Genomic DNA, 12,100 nt, shown 5'->3' with positions numbered 1-12,100 from the left:
ATCGAACCCGGGTCTCTGGCGCTGTAAGCACAGTAAAGCAGTACCGCTGCACCACCGCGCCACCCTGACATGCTGTAGAATATTAACGTACCTCTCTCTGAACTCACTATCTCCCATTAATTTTCATTGGTGAATATTGACAAGAAGTCTTAATTTATGACCTTGTCCACATCCTCTGGCTCCACACAAAAATGACATATTTGGTCCCTACCCTCTCTTTCATTACCCTCTTGATCCCAAAACAGAATAATTCTGGATTTTATTTAAGCTTTATTGCCAAAATTACTTTTGCCCTCGTAATTTCACTCAGATTATCTTCTGTGCCCTCTGAATTCTTTAAGGAACTCAACTGTTTTAGCTTGTCAAAATCTGTCATATGTTTCAAATTTTAAATATTTTTTTTAGTGGTTACAGATTAATGTGGAAAATATGCAGTCAATTCACATACTTCCACAAGCTTCCACAGGCAGCAATATGAATATGACTATCAAATCTGTTTTATTGATGTTGATAACAGGATTAGTATTACAGAGAAGCAAATTTTGTGGATTGTCACAAAGAAAGTATAAGATAAACTAGACTAAGTGGGACCCGTTGGGTCCCATGTTCACACAGGAGGGCTGGTCCCCCGACGGAATATTCCACCTCTCCACCAATTCCAATATTGGTGGCCAGTGGGGGGGGGGGCTTTCTGGAGAGCTGGTATGGGTGTTGTTGGCTGCAGTGACTACTGGTCTCCAGAGGGCTAGTATGGACATTGTGGGCCAAATGGATTCTTGGGGTGGCAGCTCAGTTCCTCAAGCCTGATGTGCTGGCAGCTCACTCACGGCTGGTGGGCTGGCAGTTGACACGGCCATTCCTTGAAATTCCATTTCAAGCAGAGTGCAAGGCCACCAAATTCAAATCCATTTCTCTACCATTTCAAGCAGGGTGCAAGGCCACCAAATGCAAGTGCAGTTTCCAACCACTTCAAGGAGGGTGCAAGGCCACCAAATTCAAATGCAGTTTCATACCATTTCATGCAGGGTGCAACAACACCACATTCAAATGCAGATTCATACCATTTCAAGCAAGGTGAAACCACCATAAAACCACACAAAACACCACACACAGTTCAGTAGACATTCAGAGTGTTCAGTTGATTCACAGCTCAGACAAAGGTGTGACTTCTCCGTCCCCCATCATACAGAGACTGAGCCACACCCACACTTCTGGGTTTTATAATCCCTCCCCCTTCCACCAGAAAAGGTGTGGCCTTCATGGTGTGATTGACAGGATTCTCAACATTTTTTAAACACTGACAACCATTAGCAGTGCATTTTACTTCAACCCATACAACCATTTTTAAACACTGACAACCATTTAGCAGTGTATTTTTACTTCAACCCAAACAACCAACCCAATCAACCATTAGCAGTGCATTTTTACTTCAACCCAATCAACCATTAGCAGTGCATTTTTACTTCATTAGCAGTGCATTTTTACTTCATTAGCAGTGCATTTTTACTTCAAACCAACCATATTTTCATTTTCAAACCACATTAAGTGCACTCACAGTTGAATAGACATGTGTTCAGTGTTATTCAGAGCTCAGAGAGACGTGACCGTCTTGGTTCCTCCATCTTGCAGAGACTGAGTGAGGCACACCACTTCCGGGTTTTATAGTCCCTCCCCCCTCCCACCAGCTGTGGCAGCAGAGAGAATGGCAATTTAAAAAAAACATTAATATTTCTCTGATTTCTCATCGACGGGAAAAACCCTCCGGTCCAGGAAGGCGGAGGGGGGCTCTGAGCGAGGTGGCCAAAAATGACGCCCGTAGGTGGCGGCGTTTTCTCAGAAATCACGCCACAGCGAGCTAAAAGCAGTCAAGATCAGACTTTTAGAAATATGGGTGTATTACAATTAGTGGGAGAATCAAGGACCAGAGGTCATGGCCTCAGAATTAAAGGATGTTCCTTTAGGAAGGAGATCAAGAGGAATTTCTTTAGGCAGAGGGTGGTGAATCAGTGGAATTCTTTGCCACAGAAGGATGAGGAGGCCAAGTCAATGATATTCTTAAGGCAGATAAAGATAGATTCTTGTTTAGTCTGAGTGCCTGGGGTTATGGGGAGAAGGCTGGAGAATGAGATTAAGAGGAAGAGATAGATCTGCTGTGATTGAATGAGAGAGTTGAGTTGATGGGACGATTGGCCTAATTCTGCTCTGATGACATGAACTTATGAATTGGTTCTTTTGGCACTGATTATTTGCATTTATAAAATCTCATGAAACTTTGCCTAAGACTAAGTTTGAATACCCAGCTTCCAGTCTGAAGAAGGGTCTCGACCCAAAACATCAACCCATTCCTTCTCTCCAGAGATGCTGCCTGTCCTGCTGAGTTACTTCAGCATTTTGTGTCGATCTCCTATTATACCCCTCTATATCCTTTGATGGACTTCCTATGGGTAGAGAAATGGCATGGAGTTTAATTCCAGCAAGTGTGAGGTGTTGCACTTAGGGAATTGAAGTAAGGGGAAACTATACGGTTAATAGCAAGACCCTTCGCAGCATTGATGTGCAGATGCATCTTGCGTCCAACTCCATAGTTACCTGAGGTGGCAAAACAAGTAGATAAAGTGGTAAAGAAGTTGGGGCATGGGGTATAAGTGTCAGGAATGCACGTGGCAGCTTCATCAAAGTTGGTTTGGGCACATTCAGATATGTGAATTTCTGGCTGCCCCATTAGAAGAAGGATGTGGAAGATTTAAAGAGGGTACAGAAGAGGTTTACCTGAATGCTGCCTGGATTAATGGATATTAGGTATGAGGAGAGCTGGAACAAACTTGGATTGTTTTTCTGGCGAGTTGAGGGTTGAGGGAAGACTTGGTTGAAGGGTGGTATGGTGGCGCAACGGTAGAGTTGCTGCCTTACAGCGCTTGCGGCGCCAGAGACCCGGGTTCAATCCTGACTATGGGTGCATGGGTGCTGTCTGTACGGAATTTGTACGTTCTCCCCGTGACCTGTGTGGGTTTTCTCCAAGATCTTCGGTTTCCTCCCACACTCCAAAGATGTACAGGTTTGTAAGTTAATTGGCTTGGTATAAATGTAAATTGGCCCTAGTGGGTGTAGAATAGTGTTAATGCACGGGGATCGCTGGTCGGTGCGGACTCAGTGGCCTGAAGGCCCTGTTTCAACACTGTATCTCTCAACTAAACGAAGTATATAAAATCATGAGCGGCATAGTTAGTTACGGAAGGCAGTCAGAACCTTTTTGACTGGTGGAAACATTGTCAATTTTCATGTATCCTTAGGCAAATTTCTGCTAAATTATTTTGATTTTGCTTTTCCCATAAAACAAATTATAGCACTGCTACAATTTCTTCCAAGTGGTATGTTTGTAAGATGTAGTGACACTCACGGACATTCTACATTCGGCCCATTTACTGCATGTAGATTTTAAAACTGCATGCTGCTGCATTTGATCCATTCATATATTTCCATCTGACAAGTAATAATGTAAAATAAATACCCACTGCCAATAAGCCATCATAAATTCTCTTTCAGCTAATTAGTCATCAGATGGGGGCCAACTTCCAAATGAAATTTATATTTGAACATCAATCATTCACACAATTATTTAACTTTGCAGCGTCAACTATTTTCATTTGTTTAACAATGAGTCATTCTATTCATGATGGAGTCACAGCGTGGAAACAGGCCCTTTGGCCCAACATGTCCCAGCTACAAATCAATTCAATTCAATTCAATTCAACTTTAATGTCATTGCACAAATACGAGTATGGGTACAACGAAATGCAGTTTGACGTCAGTCCGTAGTATAGTGCAATTTAGAAATAAAAATAAAAATACAGAATAATCATACAATAATTGAACAATGTTGACGGAGAAACTGGAAAAGTCTATCGGTGGGACTCCGAGTTCAGCAATGTGATGGTATTATTGTAGAAGCTGTTCCTCATCCTACTGGTACGAGACCTGGTACTGGTACAAGACTGGTACACTAGTCCCACCTACCCGCATTTGACCTATATCCCTCCAAACCTGTCCTATCCATGGACCTGTCAAACTGTTTCGTAAATGTTGGGATTGTCCCTGCCTCAACGATCTCCTCTGGCAGCTTGTTCCAGACACCTGCCATCCTTTGTGTGAGAAAGTTACCCCTCGGATTCCTATTAAATCATTTCCCCTCCGCCTTGAACCCTGGTCCTCGATTTCCCTACTCCGGGCAAGAGACTCTGTGCATCTACTCGATCTCATTGTCTCCACTGCCCCGCATTCTGATGCACTTTAAACAAGGAACACCATACATCTGATATGGATGAGCACGTGTTCTGTAAAGTCGGATTTGACGGCCAAACAATATATTTCTATGTTAAGAATTATGAAATAAAGTTCATGTTCCACTCTACAGGGATTGTACTGTCCTTATTGTCATGTGGAGTATAAATCAGGCCTGAGTTGTCCCAATTCTATGCATCAAGACTTCTCCCATTACCCATACCGAGGAAGCTGCTAATGTGAAGGAAAGGAAAGTCTTGGCATCAGTACAAGGAACAAAGGTTTCAGGCATGTGATCACCCACACCATAACCATTGTTCACTGCAAAGTAGCACAAATATGTTTCCAATAATGACTAGATAATTTGTTTCCTTTTTAGGGTTTAGTTCAGCTTAGTTTATTGTCACTTGCGCCCATGTCCAGTGAAAAGCTTTTGTTGCGTGCTAACCTGTCAGCAGAAAGGCAACACATGATTACAATCGTGCCAGTCACTGTGCATTGATACATGATAAGCGAATAACGTTTAGTGCAAGATAAAGCCATTAATGGCTTTATGATGATGTTTGTTGTGTGGTAACATTTTCTTGTATAATGATGAATTTTTGTCTGCACGTTGTCAAAATATTGCCACAGAATATCTTTGCATTCACATGAAGGACTGTTGATGTTATCAAAAAGATGACAATGCAGCATTCATTCCATCAGCATTCAGGGGCTGGCCCATGGCGGCGACCTATTCCGTGAGTTCAGACGAGTTTGCCCGCGACTCATACTCAGCAGCATGGTCGACACGAGGTCTTAGGAGGTCTTTATAAATCTGCTTCATGCTCGAGAGTAGCCCCCACGTGTGCCCAAGGCCTCAGCTAGGTCGCGGCGTATTTTGCAACATGTTGAAAAATGCCCGCGAGTAAAAAAAGGTCGCCACGGAAAAAATCGATATTTATTTACTCGTAGATTTAGTCGAAGTAGGTCGTAGTAGGTTGGCATGTTATTCGTAGGTAATCGAGGATAGTCGAAGGTAATCAAAGGTAGTCGAAGGTAGTCGTAGATAGTCTTCAACATAGTCGAAGGGAGGTCGAAGGAGATCGAAAGAAGTCGTCTTCACTCTCCACTATTCGGTGTCCAATTTTCCCGAAGCTAGTCGAAGCTGGTCAAAGCTGGTCTTCAACATAATCAAAGGAGGTCGAAGCAAGTCTTCTACATAGTTGATGGAGGTCTTCAACATGACATTTGTCCAAACTCTCTTAAACTCGCCAATTATGTCGCCACAGTGGGATAGCACCTTTACATTGAAAAGGAATAGGTGACGTTTCGGGTCGATACCCTTGTTCAGACTGAGAGTCAGGGGAGAGGAAACATGAAGTATGAAAAGGTACAGAACAAATCAGAGCCGGCACTGATGACTCAGGAAAGGTGGAACCCACAATGGTCCATTGTTGGTGGTGGAAAGGTGATAATAAAAGGGTACTAACAGTACATTTCAAGTGACCCTTGCATTCCTCCTCTCTCCATTCCTTTCCCACCCTTGTCATCTTGCTAGTTTCATCAAATGGTTGGGGGCGCTGCAAGTCGGCTGCCCTGCCAGCAGTGTGTTCGACCTTTTTTTTGTCTAAGTGTTTCTCGGTGTTTCTCGGTGTGTGTCAGGGTGGTGGGGGGGACAAGGAGGAAGCCGTTCTTCAGTCACCCTCGATGGAGTGGCGACTTTTTCCATGTTGCTTCTCCACCTCTCCTCATGTGGCCTAACAACTTGGATTGGAGCGGCCTTTCCCGGATTCGGGCCTAGAGCTTCAGCAGCGGGTACAGCATGGAATTTTCTATCGTGGAGCGAGGGCGAACCTTTGCCAGGGGTCGCCAGAAAGGAGTGCTCCGATCGCTGGCCTGGTGACTTTTGCATCATGGGGCTGTGGCCTGCGGAGCTTCTAGCCACGGGCATGGTGTTGACTTACCATCTGGAGTCTGGGATCCCTTGCCGGGGATCGCCAGAAAAAAGCTCCGACTGCCAGCCCGCGGCCTATAGCATCCTGGAGCCGCGGTCTCCGGTAGGAAAGTGCCGATTCGGGCATTCCAAGCCGCGGACTGTGTTCGGCCATCCCGACATCGGAGTTTAGATCATCCCGACGAGAGGGTCTGTACATCGGGCTGTCTATAGTAGCGACTATGGAGGGTTCATGGCCCCAACCACTGGTGAACAAAGGACTGACTGAAGTCTGTTGCCTTCCATCACAGTGAAGAATGCTGTGGAGTATTTGTTGCAATTGTACAGGCTTCACCTGAAACACATGCGGTCACATGCAAACTCCATACAGACAAGCACCAGTAGTCAGAATCGAACCCGGGTCTCTGGTGGTGTAAGGCAACACCTCTACCGCTAAGCCACTGTGCATACTGTGGTGGATGTTTGTGTTAAATACTATTGTGTATTGTGTGTTCTTTTTTTAAGTGTATCGCTGCTGGCAAATTCATTTCACTGCATCTTCGGATGCATGTGACAAGTAAATTTCACTTTGACTTTTGTTCATGTAGCAGGATCTTGATCGATTGGCCAGGGGGCTAAGGAATGGTTGATGGAATTTAATAGAGAAATGTGAGGTGGTGAATTTTGGGAAGTCTAACATGGGCAGGACCTACACAGTGAATGGCAGGCCTCTGGGAAGTGTTGTAGAGCAGAGAGATCTAGGAGTGGAGATGCATGGTTCCTTGAAAGACATTTCTCCACATTTCCTTCCTAAAGAAACATCCTTTAATTCTGATCCTAGACTCTCCCACCAGTGGAAACATCCTCTGCACGTCCACTCCATCCAAGCCCCAATAGCTACTGAAAGTGCTTTGTTTTATTAACCTTGAAGCTCTAACTTTACCTAAATCTTCTTATTTCCCATGGGATAGATCATATTGTTCCTTGCCTATATTATTTAGTGAAGACAACAGGAATATAGGCAAGGCGCCTATATGGCAAGTATTTGAGTTTCACTGAACCTTAATTAGAACATGTGACAATAAACTAACCTTTGAACCTTTGAACCATCGAATACACTGGCCCTCTAGTGTGTATGTTCTTAACATTCTCTTCTTCCTCACTGACTTTTGGTGATCTTGCTTTTAATATACTCCAATATTTAAGGATTTATTTTGCACATCACACTGGTCTAGTAAACAAGGTCTTAGTCCAATTATAAAAAGAATCAAAGACAAATGTAGTCTGGGCTTCACTTCATGGACTTAAATTATATACCTACACAGATTGCTAGACATCTTCTAACCACGCTCAGATATATTCTGACCACACGGACTTATATGACCGTATATTAGCAACAATAAAGATACTGACAGAACTCATTGCTTTGACCGTACAGCCATCAGATCAAACTCCCAGCAACATTTTCCAATGTTCCATGAGAGGAATAGATCGGGTAGAAGCACTGAGTCTCTTGCCCAGAGTAGGTGAATCGAGGACCAGAGGACATAGGTTCAAGGTGAAGGGGAAAAGATTGAATAGGAATCCGAGAGGTAACGTTTTCACACAAAGGGTGGTGGGTGTATGGAATAAGCTGGCAGAGGAGGTGGCTGAGAATGGGACTATCCCAATGTTTGAGAAATAGTGAGGCAGGTACATGGATAGAACAGATTTGGAGGGATATGGACCAAATACAAGCATGTGGGACTAGTGTAGCTGGGACAAGTTCGTCATTGTAGGCATTGGGCCAAAGGGCCTGTTTCCACACTGTATCACCCCATGACTCTATGACTAAGAAAGAACAGAAGAGGACTCAACACGATTGGAAAATAATCAAATCCTTAGGCCAAATAAAGATATTAATTTTAGACGAAAACGGTGAACAGCAATAAATTTCAGTTAATGAGACGTTTTCCCAGATTGTGCCAAATGAAGAACTTTTGCTCAAAAATGACCCAAACAGGGTTGAACTGGGATTTTACAATGACGTGCCAATGCTGCAATTCATAAAGTTCAAATGCTAACAAGCTTTGCCTCGCCTCATGGAAAAAAAGGTCCAGTCGGATAAATTAACAATATGTTTTGTTGCAATGCAACTCTAAGCAATTGCAAGAAGCTGCGACGGGTACAGAGAAGATTTACGAGGACGTTGCCAGGAATAGAGGGCCTGAGCTATAGGGAGAAGTTGAGCAGGCTGGGACTCTATTCCTTGGAGCGCAGGAGGATGAGTGGAGATCTTATAGAAACATTTAAAATTATAAAAGGACTGGACAAGCTAGATGCAGGAAAAATGTTCCCAATGTTGGGTGAGTCCAGAACCAGGGGCCACAGTAATCAGTATATCACCTTTCCACCGCCACAGTAGAATAAAGGGGAGGCCATTTAAGACTGAGGTGAGAAAAAACTTTTTCACCCAGAGAGTTGTGAATTTATGAAATTCCCTGCCACAGAGGGCCGTGGAGGCCAAGTCACTGGATGGATTTAAGAGAGTTAGATAGAGCTCTAGGGGCTAGTGGAGTCAAGGGATATGGGGAGAAGGCAGGCACGGGTTATTGATAGGGGACGATCAGCCATGATCACAATGAATGGCGGTGCTGGCTCGAAGGGCCGAATGTCCTCCTCCTGCACCTATTTTCTATGTTTCTATGTTTCTATGTTTCTATGAATAGATCGGGTAGATGCACAGAGACCCTTGCCCGGAATATATAGGTTTAAGGTGCAAGGGAAACGATTTAATAGGAATCTGAAGTACCTTTTTCGCACAAAGGTTGGTGGGTGTATGGAACGAGCTGCCAGAGGAGCTAGTTGAAGCAGGGACTATCCCAACGTTCAAGAAACAGTTAGACAAGTACATGGATAGGACAGGTTTGGAGGGATTTGGGCCAAACGCAGGCAGGCGGGACTAGTGTAGCTGAGACATGTTGGCCGGTGCAAGCAAGTTGGTCCGTAGAGCCTGTTTCCATTCTGTATCACTCTATGACTATGTGACTCCCAATAAAAGGGAATAAACACAAACATTGGAAAAGGATCGACAATTCAATCAGCGCCTGAAAGAAAAATAATATGAAACCTCTTTAAAGAAATAGTGGGAAAAAGAATATCCAACTGCTTTCACAATGAATTCTTGTTTATGCTTACTTGTTACAAGCTGCCACCATACTCATTTTTATCTTGTCCTTGACTTTGAAAATCTAATGTACTTATGTCTGCACCCCAGTGTGTGTTGGCAGACAACAAGTGTAGATGGCGCTCATGTGCTTAAGAAATAAGGAAATGTTTTTTTCTCAAATAGATCTTGCCACCATTATGAGCAGGGAAATGATTAATGATGTGATGATCCAGGGCTTGAAGGTGTATGTGCAATGTTTTTACATTGCTGGAAGAACCATCTATTGGGTGAGATTTTACATACCCACATTGCAACTGCAAGGTGAGCTGCGGAATAGACACACACAACTTTGGTGTCAAATGGAAATTCCCTTTTCACTGAACACATTCCCTCAGATCAACATCAGGGTGGTGAATCTGTCGAATTCTTTGCCACAGATGGCTGTGGGGTATGTCAATGGATATTTTCAAGGCAGAGATAGATAGATAGATTTTCCCAACTTCCATACTCAATACTACTGACTGACGAAGGCCAATGTGCCAATAGCCAGTTTCGCTTTTTTTTGTTCCAGATTCCAACGTTGGTAGTCTCTTGCGCCTCCAAAATTAGCACGAGTTTTGAGCAGTTTCAGGGACAAAGCAACAAGACCATGAACTACCTCCAACCCCAGTCCAGTACAAGCTGTTTGCCTCCAGCTCCCAAACCCATTCAATTCCCACAAGCGATGGGCTCTAATTGATTAGTGCGGGTGTTAGGGGTTGTGGGGAGAAGGCAGGAGAATGAGGTTTGGAGGGAATGATTGAATGGCAAAGTAGATTTGATGGGCCGAATGGCCTAATTCTGCTCCTATTACTTATGACCTTATGACCATCAGCAAATACAATACCGGTCATAATCTGGTTTCCTTTGCCATTTATGAAATGCTGCTCTCCCAGCTTGCTGTTATGTGTGTTTGGAAAACGACAATTTCTCCACTTCAAAAATAAAACCTTGCCTCCATCGTTCTGTTTAAAATGGCGGATCCACATCATTTACAGTATTTAAAGTACTGTGATTTAGGCTACATTCTCCATAACTTCCTTCAGATCATCTGTGGTGAATCTGAATTTGGCTGTGAGTGGCTCCACATATGGTATGTGGTGCTCGAGCATCTAATCCAAATGGTGCTAATGGATGCACAAAGTCACATTATGATGAGGAGGGGAGAGAGATACTTGCCTCTTTGGACAGGAGTGCAAAACAGGTGTAAACATTAGCTGCCAGTTGCGCTCACTTCTGTTCGACAGCAAGAGAACCCACCAAGCCGCTGCAATTATCGCACACATTTAACACGAGAGATCAAAGCCTAATCGTTCCTTGTGTGAAGTTTTTTTAGGACAACCCGCAAAGGAATGCATTATGGCTCAATAAAATTATTTTCATGCCAGCAATAATATTTGTGTTTTCCAGGGTTGGCAGAAATCTTGCATCAGAAACATGCCTGGCAACTATTCTTCCTTCTTGTCCAGCCCTATGATGCTATTGCCAACTGTACTGTGGTTTCAGCTGGAATTCCACAACTCAACGCAGCGTACCTCCACACTGATGGGACTGCAGTTCTCATTTTGCTGGCTGTAATGAGACACATTTGCACTTTTGTTGCAAACAGCTCACAGAGGCACCCTTGGCTGCCGGGTTATATGGTTCCTCAGCACTCTGACAGGACAGCTTTATAAAACATGTTGTTAGGTTTCTGCATGCAGTTCAAACTTTTTTTGTGTGTGTTTCACTGACACAGTTAAAGAGCCCACTGCCCAGGAATAATTCTAATCGTCAAAACCTGTGAAATCAGAGGATCCTCACATTAAAGCTGAAGAAAACGTGTTTGCTCTTAAATGAAAATCACAAACATGCCATGGTTTTCCCCTTAACATTTCTTCGTGGAGTTAATGGTTACAGCTGGGTGCAATAAAGTACCTACAACTTATGGAAAGAATACAACAACAGATTCCAAAGCAACACTGCAATTCATTGCATAATTTAAAGCTAAAAATAAGTTTCACGTAGCATAGTGAAGTGTTTCATTTTTACTGGCGAGTCAAAGATATGAAATGATCACTTACAGCTGAGAAAGCACTTGTAGAATGGAATTGTCCGTGTCATTTACAGTATATGTTCCCACTCGATGTTTCTTCAGTACAGTGTACTACTCATTTGTGTTCATGCCTAGAGGAGACAAGTAATGAGCTGAAAGATCTGCCTACCCGTTGGAGGATTTTGCTCCAAGCAAATGTAATTCTTCTGTTAAATGACAAATGAAATTCCATTTCATTGAGCTCGCTTGTCCCTCCCCTTGCATCACTCTTTCCAAGGACTGCATGAGTGTTGGATTTACTGCTGCCAATACCTGATCAGAATCTTTGTCTGTGGCCTAAAATCATTACTTGAATCAGTACTATCGCGATTTTTACACCCAAATTCAAAAGGTGCCAACTGTAAACACAAAGCAGACCATTGTCAAAATAAACTCAATTGTGATTAATGTACATAAGCCTGATATTCCTAAGATGTTGTTTTCATATTATGTTAATGTCCTCAATGAATTGCAGACACAAAATGCTGGAGTAACTCAGCGGAACAGGCAGCATCTCTGGAGAGAAGGAATGGGTGACGTTTCGGGTCGAGACCCTTCTTCAGACTGAAGAAGAGTCTCGACCCGAAACATCAACCATTCCTTCTCTCCAGAGATGCTGCCTGTCCTGCTGAGTTACTCCTGTATT

At 43.4% G+C, this 12,100-nt stretch overlaps 1 protein-coding gene across 3 annotated transcripts in view; it reads right to left on the bottom strand.

Annotated features, from left to right (window-relative positions):
• The window catches only part of col6a3 (collagen, type VI, alpha 3), a 246,465-nt gene extending 234,690 nt beyond the window's left edge, over window positions 1-11,775 (bottom strand). For all 3 annotated transcript variants that reach the window (XM_055637667.1, XM_055637668.1, XM_055637670.1), the window contains exon 1: window positions 11,444-11,775. The gene's annotated coding sequence lies outside the window, so the exon portion shown is untranslated. The remainder of the gene's footprint in view (window positions 1-11,443) is intronic.
• Between the last annotated feature and the right edge of the window lie 325 nt (window positions 11,776-12,100).

Source organism: Leucoraja erinacea, chromosome 7 (genome assembly GCF_028641065.1).
Source record: "Leucoraja erinacea ecotype New England chromosome 7, Leri_hhj_1, whole genome shotgun sequence".
Classification (NCBI taxonomy): Eukaryota; Metazoa; Chordata; class Chondrichthyes; order Rajiformes; family Rajidae; genus Leucoraja; species Leucoraja erinaceus.
The sequence above is the reverse complement of the archived record's forward strand: the minus strand, read 5'-3'. Positions and strand labels throughout refer to the sequence as shown.